Source organism: Acanthaster planci, linkage group LG10 (assembly GCF_054643075.1).
Source record: "Acanthaster planci isolate LZ-2023a linkage group LG10, COTS_SCS, whole genome shotgun sequence".
Classification (NCBI taxonomy): Eukaryota; Metazoa; Echinodermata; class Asteroidea; order Valvatida; family Acanthasteridae; genus Acanthaster; species Acanthaster planci.
The window spans coordinates 3,340,445-3,349,389 of NC_141786.1; positions in this window are offsets into that span (position 1 = coordinate 3,340,445).

An 8,945-nucleotide genomic window follows, 5' to 3' on the forward strand; every position below is an offset into this window, starting at 1 on the left:
CCTTTTTAAAAGCACATACAGAGTGTACACGGGCACTGAGGGCAATGGCAAACTGGTCGTCTACAGGTTTTTAACCCACGTATTCTTTCAAATGAATTCCAATGAAACACCTCTGTGGGAGTAACAAATGCACAAAGAATGCGAATAAACTGGCATTACGGCGCACTAACATTTCCGCATAAAAAGAGAATTACACAAATTAAAGTGAATTTGATTCGCTTTACCAGTTCTGGGAGATTTTCAATTCCGGTATGGGTAACTATACTGGGACGACACGTTACACCATATTATGATATAAAGACAGTCAACGATGTTGGAATTCCGTTGTTTAACTGTCCACATGTGTACAGAGTTAATGATCACATTATTAGATTAAAATTTCTATATAGCGCCCTCATCCCAATGGGCTCTAAGGCACTTTACAATATATCAATACAAACGACGCTCACTTTAATACATTAAAAATAAAAATACAAATTCAGACAATGCATAACAAAGAGGCGTTTACATTAAAATACGAACAATTAATAAAAATATTTGGTAAAAAGATGTTTTCAGAGATTTTTTGAACAAAGGTTGTTGGGATCAGCTAGTTCGTTCTAACCATAACCCAGACGCACAGTATAATAGATCTGGGGAAAAAAATTCAGACAAGTGTCCAAGGTTTAAAATGAAAACGATAACTGAATTTGCCCAACAACTTGGTCAAGACAATTTTTCAAGTACGCTAAAATTTCGTGAGTGGATTAGGACAGCAGATGCTCTGCATGTCCATAACCGTGACGTATTTCCTCCACATTTTATCGAAAATAATTTTCTCTTCTCAGCGCTTTGTAACCACCGTAGAGGACAAGCGAAGATGAATCGTTCTACCAACCTATCTTGCCCCCAACTCCCGCCTCAACACAGGGCTCCATAGTTACTGGCGTTAAATTCAACGACCTCAAACAGGTGCCTTGTAATCATGAGAATTTTTGTACTTGCCACTGGATAGCACTCATGTTACGATAAGGACTATTCACTTAATTGTGATTTCTAATCCAGTATAAATTCTCAGAGGTGATTATGTCAAAAATAAAGGAGGGTTTAAAAAGGTGCGATCCACCTTCTGTGTATTGTTTTATTTTGATTCTGCGCTAGATATTATTTGTTCGACAATCAACTTTTAAGCCGATCTGCTGCATAGAACGTTGCAGTTCAACCTCTCTGGCACACGAGGCGTTTACTTTATGCGAGGACGCCCCCCTGCTTTCCTGTGTTAATGAATGGGATTCTATTACTTAGTAAAACTTAATGCTACAATAACCAGTCATGCCAAACCGTATCAAAGGCCTTCATATAAAAGATGCGTGAGATGCCTGTGTGAACGTCACGCATGAAATGAGACGAAACGGCCTTCAAAAGAAAGCAAAACAAAGCGAAGAAATAAGCCTCAGGCGACGAACTCAGTGGCCTTTTCGGGTCATGGGTCTTTTCTAGAAACGACCTTTTTCACTCAATAAAAATAAAATGAAATCAAAAAAGAGATGAATAAAATCCGTCTCTTTTCCCAGGTCTAGAGAGAAAGGAACTTCCTCCCTGACCCCTCCGGACTTGGCACTTTTTTCAGCCGTACTGCTGTTGTTGTTGTTTTTTTTTTTTTCAGGCAGCTGATGGTATACGCATCCCCCCAAAAGAGAGTTCCCAACCTTGAGCACATACAGTACTCGTAACGACCGTTCATTTATCCCGTGAACCAAGCCATGTGAACGCCTGTGCCTCACCTTCAGCAGCATGTACACCTGCATAAAAGTACACGTAGAGTTCTTGTACATTCATATTCATGTACAAGACCGATCCGTAATCCAACCAAAATCGGATAAAAAATGGAACCTACATATTTTGTCATGAATTGTACTCAAGCTAGACAGTCAGCCGACCGATGACACTGGAACCCCCCCCCTTCCCTATCCTGAACACTTACTATAGCCTGTAACGTTATTTTATCCCTTGACCTTAGCCACATGAATGTCTTGTATACCTTTGCGTCTCACGTTCCGAGCATGCTTCCGTAAAAGGTAAAATTTCCCCTCGATGTGCAATAATTAGTTAGCGTGGGTACGCGGCGCATTGTCACTTTTTCACATATTCTATACTTGAACTGAAGCCGATGCAAGGGAAAAGAAGAAATTTTATGACAGTGAAGTTGAATATTGGACATTTACATGGGTTTCTACAGCGAATGTGTCAGTTTGGAGACATTGGACATTTCCTATGGAAATGTACAAAATCATAGACATTCGCTGTAGGAACAGCGGAAGGGGGCGCTGAAAGGGTTAAACGTGGATTAAAATGTTGAGCGATTCGTCCTTTGTTGTCGAATCTGTTTGAATGGCTCGTTTCAAATCAGTGGATTAACCTTTCAACAACGATGGCAATTAAGTTATGCGTGGCAAGCAGATTGCACTTACCTTGGAAAAAGTACGAGCCACGGGTCCCTTAATGGGAAAGCAGAAAAGTGGCTGAGAATTTTGACAAGTATTGGAACCCTTTACGTAGAAAGCACTATGTATGGAATAGTCTTCCCTCTTCTCTCGGATGGGTATTTGGGCGTCCACACATCGAGCGTCGACTCGTGTCCTGCGTCGCGTCAATGCTTCAGGCGACGTAATTTGTGACGCGACGCACGACACGACATACGACGCGAAGCATGACTCTGCGACGCGACAGGCGACGGGAGGAGTGACGTTTAGGCAGAAAAATGCAACATGGAAAGTACGTAAGACAGCACGACGCGATAGGTGACGGCACGATGCGAAGTATGACGTGACACTTCGTGTGTGTACAAACGTAATGGCAAGAAGGCGACAGCGCGATCAGTACGCTTGTGGGCGAGTGATGAAGCATGAATTCTGTACTTTTTCTCTTTCTTTTCCACAGGCTAACAACCTACAGCACTTAAATTGTCAGAAAAATCTTTGTCAGTTGGTACAAATGCTAGAGAAATGTTAAAAACTACATAAACACAATACGTACGTGGAACAACTCCTCTTTGCGTCTAAACGTGTCCGTGGCCGTCACACCGCAAAATTGGTGGGCATGAATGGATGACGTCGGCAGCGAAATCTCGACTTCACGTTTAGGGTGCGCGCGGCGGGTTTCTGCCGAAACTCTCTAATGCAAAGGAGCTGTCGTGCCGTCGTGTCGAGTAGTTGTGTCGCCTATAGAGAGACAGAGATTTGTGAGGTAAATAATACACCCATCAAACAGCAAAACGAGCGGCCGTCTAAAAAATACTTGCCCAAAACCTGAAAATCTTCTTGAAAGAGCAGTAAACGATCAGCTCTTCACATTTCCTAACAAGAACTGATTTTTTTAGGTTTGAGCAATCAGACTTTAGAACCTGTCACTCCACTCAAACAGCAGTCTTAGATATCACTGATCACATCCTTAACAATAATTATGAACAATGGGAAGTTAACGGATGCTAATTTTTAGATCTTAAGAAAGCATTCGACACAGTTTACTATAAGATTCTTTTGTCTAAACTATGAAAATAGAGTCAGAGGATAAGAACTAAAATGATTTGAATCTTACCTTTCATGAAGAATGCAGGCCACGCAGATCGATGGTGCTACATCTGAATGAAATTGGATGTTGGGATTCCGCAGGGTTCCGTTCCCGGCCCCCGTCTCTTCATTGTTTTCATTAAAAGTTTGCCCTCGTGTATCTCAGTGCCACTATGATAATGTTTGACGACACATCTCCCGATAACATTAATTATGACACGAAGAATGGTCTTTAGTGCAATGGTTGATGAGCCACAAACTGACAATTAATGTGAATAAAAAAAAGGATTTTTGGCTGTCGTCCAAGATTACCAACATTTTCCCACGTGCAGGTTGTCTTAGGTGATTAACCCATTGAAAGAGTTTATTTGTTTAAATATCTTGGAGTTACTCTTGATGAATAAATGTCCTGGTCTAATCACGTTGATACTACTACCAAGAAAATATCCATGCACATGGTTGAAGCTACCCATAAAGATATACGCGATCACCGTGGCCAAGGCGGTCCACAAGTGGTGGTATTGATTACATTTAGTCAAGTAGGTGAAAATGTCTATTCCGACAAATTTTTAATGAAAGTGCATAGAAAACCTAATAAAACAATATTACAGTATAGAAAATACTACTTATATTAAAGAAATTACATTGTATTTGGGACAGGTAGACAACATGTAAAAGATTTTAATTAATTAAGGAGATTTTTGTTAAGCGTTTTTGCCTCTCTCTCTGAGAGTTTGTTCCAACCCATAGTCCCAAAGTTCTGAAAAGTACGTTTGGCAGCATTGGACTTGGGAACAGCGGACAGATGTAATGATCCCTTTGTCTCAGCACATGTATCAGCAGCGTGACATGGTTTGTCAAAGGGTAACTTGAGATATGATGGACTAAGATTGTTTATGTATTTGTAAACTTCACATATTCAGTGGTTTACATCGGGCTCACAATGGTGTCCTGGAAAGCGGTCCAAGCAGGTCCTGGATGTGAGTTCTGGGGTGAGCGCTAGGTATTTATCTGGCAAGTCGGTTGTAGAGTTTTAGTGAGTTTTAACGTATTTAACAGTTTCGTCCGAGTTATTTTGTCACGTGATATTTGAAGATATTTATATTTTTTCTCTTTTTGTTTTCGTTTTTGTTTTCCGTATTTTACTCCATGTTTCATCTCACATTTTTATTTTAAAATATACTTATTTTGTATTTTAACTCCTGGGCGGAGGGAATGCTAGTGTTTTGTATGGTGTTTTGTAATACCTAGTCATTTTAATGTATTACCTTTTACATTTTACTTGCTAGATTTAGTTGTGCTCTGTGTTTTACAGTGTTTATACCCCTTGTTTTAATTAATTAATTAACCAATTAATTAATTATGTTCAAAAATCGTATCAGAGCCCTCATAGAAAGCAGTTTTGTAATTGATGAGGCCACAATGTATAAATAAAAACAATTATTAGAAGGCAGTTCTTTAATTGATTTGCAAATTTATGGGCAAAACTGATAGAATGTCCGACAGCCGATGTTTTTTCGTAAGTACAAAATTCCAACGTATACAAGACCGTGCGCCTTCATGAGGTGCAAATCAGCGTCCCATTTCATGAAAGCTTCCGCCGCTCCCCTTTGTGACAGTGACAACGGCCCCTTTGTACTCGATCCAGAAAGGCCGACTTTCCACGTCACTGATGAAGGTTGCCTTGTCGTACACAGAATCACCTCCAGGCAATTCATAGCATTCGGTGATTTCAGTGTAGCAGGTTCTGATGGATGATTTTTAAATTCCCCAACCACCGACTCCTATAGACGGAAAAATGCAAATTATATACAAAACAAATCTAACGATAAACAATTTTATCTACCTAATAGAGCAAAATGGGACAGTTATACGACATCACGTAATAATAGAAACATAACAGATGGTAAAAAAATAAATATTTCCATTTAATCACAAGGGGCCAAGGGTTCAAGTCCATGAATTAAGACCTTGAAATCTGTAAACAGTGTGGGCCTCAAGCTGTGCCAAGAGAGGGCGCAATTATCCCAGCAAGGAAGCCTTTTTAGTAGAAACTACGCATCACTGGTTCTCCAATGTGTGTATGGGGAGGGGGCGTAATCATACATGTCGCCTCTACGTTTTAAGTTTGGTGAAGTGGAGTTCGGCTGCCACCATGATTGTCGTTTATTCCAGACTGTTTTCTCAAGTTAATTAAAAGAAGTATTTGAATGGCTACGAAAATAAGGGAAACCCGACAGGCTAATGGGGGAAACTTGGAATTATTATCACACTTAGACTAATAACACACTGTTCATTAATTAAGCACTCCCCATAACAATTGTAACATTGTACTACTTTCCCCGCCCTGGAACTTGGCCAAAACCCTCCCTGCTAACACAAACAAGAGATTAACCTATCAAAATAGAAGTGCAAGCAAGGTTCAAGGAATGATCGGTTTTTTGCTAACGGGTTTTTAAAAGAATTATTCCAAGAAGATTGCTGCCGTGAACTGTTTTTATATGGAGGGGGTATGATTTGTTATCAGCATCAACAGAGCCACTCCCCATCTTTTCTTATTGTTTGATTTTATACAGCTTCATGGACGAGTGGTCCGTTTGCTGATTTATTCAAGTAGTATTTTGCGACCAGCATGGAGAGAATTTTAGGTAGATGTCAATTTTAATACACTGATAGAGATACCAGCGTTTTTGCACAGTAGAGTTTTCTGGAAAGTATGTGTGAATTTTGCTTAATTTTAACAGTACAATACTTAATGGGAAGTCATTACTCGTCTCATGCAAGGCCACGGTAGTGGGTAGGTAGCACTTGTCAACACATAACGCTCCCGCGGGCCCATAGAGTGTTATCGATTGTGTGGCCGCTCTCGTCAACAGCGGACGTTCAAACAGTCAACACACCCTTGTTCACTTCCTTTGAAACTGTTTCGATTTCGGTTGACACGCGTTCACGCGCGGCGTAGTGACGTCACATGACGTCTTACAATGTATATTCACAAGAGTGCGCCATTTTGAACTAGTGATCGCTCAGCTATACCTACCTGTCATGGCCAACCTCCATAAACTCCGTGAAGCACTTCGTTTTTGGTTATTTTGGTGAAATGTTGGATGATGATGAATTTATGTTACTTTATGATGATAAATATAACGAACAAGTTATGAAAACATATCTCCGAGGTTTTATCCATTTGGAAAATGGATTCTTCTGTGAACGACGTGCTTGAGGTGAACAGCAAAAATGCTCTGGACGCGTCCTGTATTCTGGGGCAGTAGCCGGGCCAGAGAACGAGGCTTATGCGCAGATTGACAAATGACGTAATTGCGTCGAACGCGGTCCACTATGGGCGCACCCACGCAAATAGGCCAGAAATATGTCTGCTGAGTACACAATAATTATGATCATTAACACAATAGTCCGCTGACAAGGATCACTTACTACATACTGTTCATTGTCCGTATCATTATCAGACGGTGCGTAAGGCCCTTTGTTTGGGGGTTATCGCTTCCTACTCCTCATTTACTGCGGAACCTCCCTGTAAGCCAGTTTGTATTTTTCCGTGACATCACAACACTTATGACTCAATTGTCTATTTTTATCGTCCTATTTAATCCTGTTTTCATCCTGTACGATGAAATGATTGCAGAATCATTTCATAGGACGTGTCAAATTGTGCCACGTTGTCTGACCCTGTACAATTTCATATTGATGTTCATCCCACACACAAGATCATCTTGTACCATACTTTCTGACCATATGCTATGCCCATACAAAATGTCATCTTCTGTCATGCATTTTACCCTACACCTGATTCCAATTAATATCAACATGATCATAATTATTATGCTTATGCATATTGATGTGACCTTTTGCGGTTCATGTCGCAAATGTCAAACTGTACCAGCCCCCCAGAAACATTTAGGGTACAGAAATAATTTAGGCCTACGGAGTTGTGCCTCTCCTTTTGCGCTGAGGAATTTTTTTTTTTTATTTAGGAAAAGCTTCAAACTAGTCAGGGGATACAGATTATTAGTTCAGCTTAGCTTCAACGTGAAATCCAAGGCTCCAGCGTAACAAAGCTTTGACTTTTTTTTCTGCCCGAGACGGAGTAGGGCCTGGAAAACACTAATGGTACTCAAAAAATTTACAAAAGAAACACAGTGCACTAACAATGAGGGTCTTTTGTGGGTACACTGTGCTTCTTTTGTCAGATGTTCAGAGTGTGGCCTGGGCCTGAAAAAGACTGAATCGAACCCTGGCCGGGACATTTCTTCAGTTCTTAGTGCGTACCTGCAATTGATTGCTTGCTTAACATCCAATCACGAATTCAAGGCATGAAAATTCCAAAGGCCATTAAAACTCGGCGCTGCACGACAAACGCTCAATCGATATATACGTGTGTTTCTGCGGGGTTCAATTTACAAGTTACCATAGTGATCAGATGTAGTCGCTGAAGGACCTATGCGTACTTAGGAAATGTCTGTTTTCCCGGGAAATGAATATTTTTATTCTAAATATTGTAACTCATTCAGAAGAATAGTCGCCGAAATCGAGGAAAATACTGACAGACACTTCGAAAAACTATGAAAATAACTAAAAACCAAAGAATAGAGTTGTAAAGGCAGACACTGGTGATCCCTAACAAATTGTGAATTTTCCTTGACGCCCACACAATTATGTTTCCAACGGAAAGTTTTGTATGGCTCGGAGTAAATGAACCAAATAAAACATTTGGAATAAAAACAGTCATTAGGGTGCATTTCAGTAGCTTCTCAGATGCTGACTCGGGTTCAACCTTGTCCCCAAAGTCTCACTAGCGAACTACGACCATTGTTAGGTCAGGGTTGTCCTTGGAAGCTATTCGGATGCTCCACTAATCTCTGTACAGACAGGTACGGACGAAAAGTCGCACAGAGTCAGTGGCTAACACTGAAAAGGGCTGACTACCACTAGACATTTTCCTCCTCTATTTTCTGAGGAGAGACAGGGGCACAGACCTCGAATCACTGGAAGCCATTTTTGGAAATAATGGATACATGAACGCGGCGCTTTTGAATTCATGCGCGTAAGAGCATTGTACGTGTGCGGTCGTCATATCACACCGAGCTCCAAGTGAATTCCTACTGAGTCCCATTATCTAGCATGAAAAACAATCCTCTAATGATAATCAGAGCTTGTAGAGCCTTTGCCTCCATCCAGGCCTGTCCATTTCTCGTTCAAATTTACAACTAAATGCAGGAATGAATGGTTTGACAGTCTAACAATAGTCAGAAATGAAATTAAAGTAATAAAATACCAAACATTCCGCACAGAACAAGCAAACCGAAGTGACCAAAATGGAAACTACCGGCAAAAACTCGAAAACAGCACAATTACTTCATTTAAATAGATAAGCAAAAA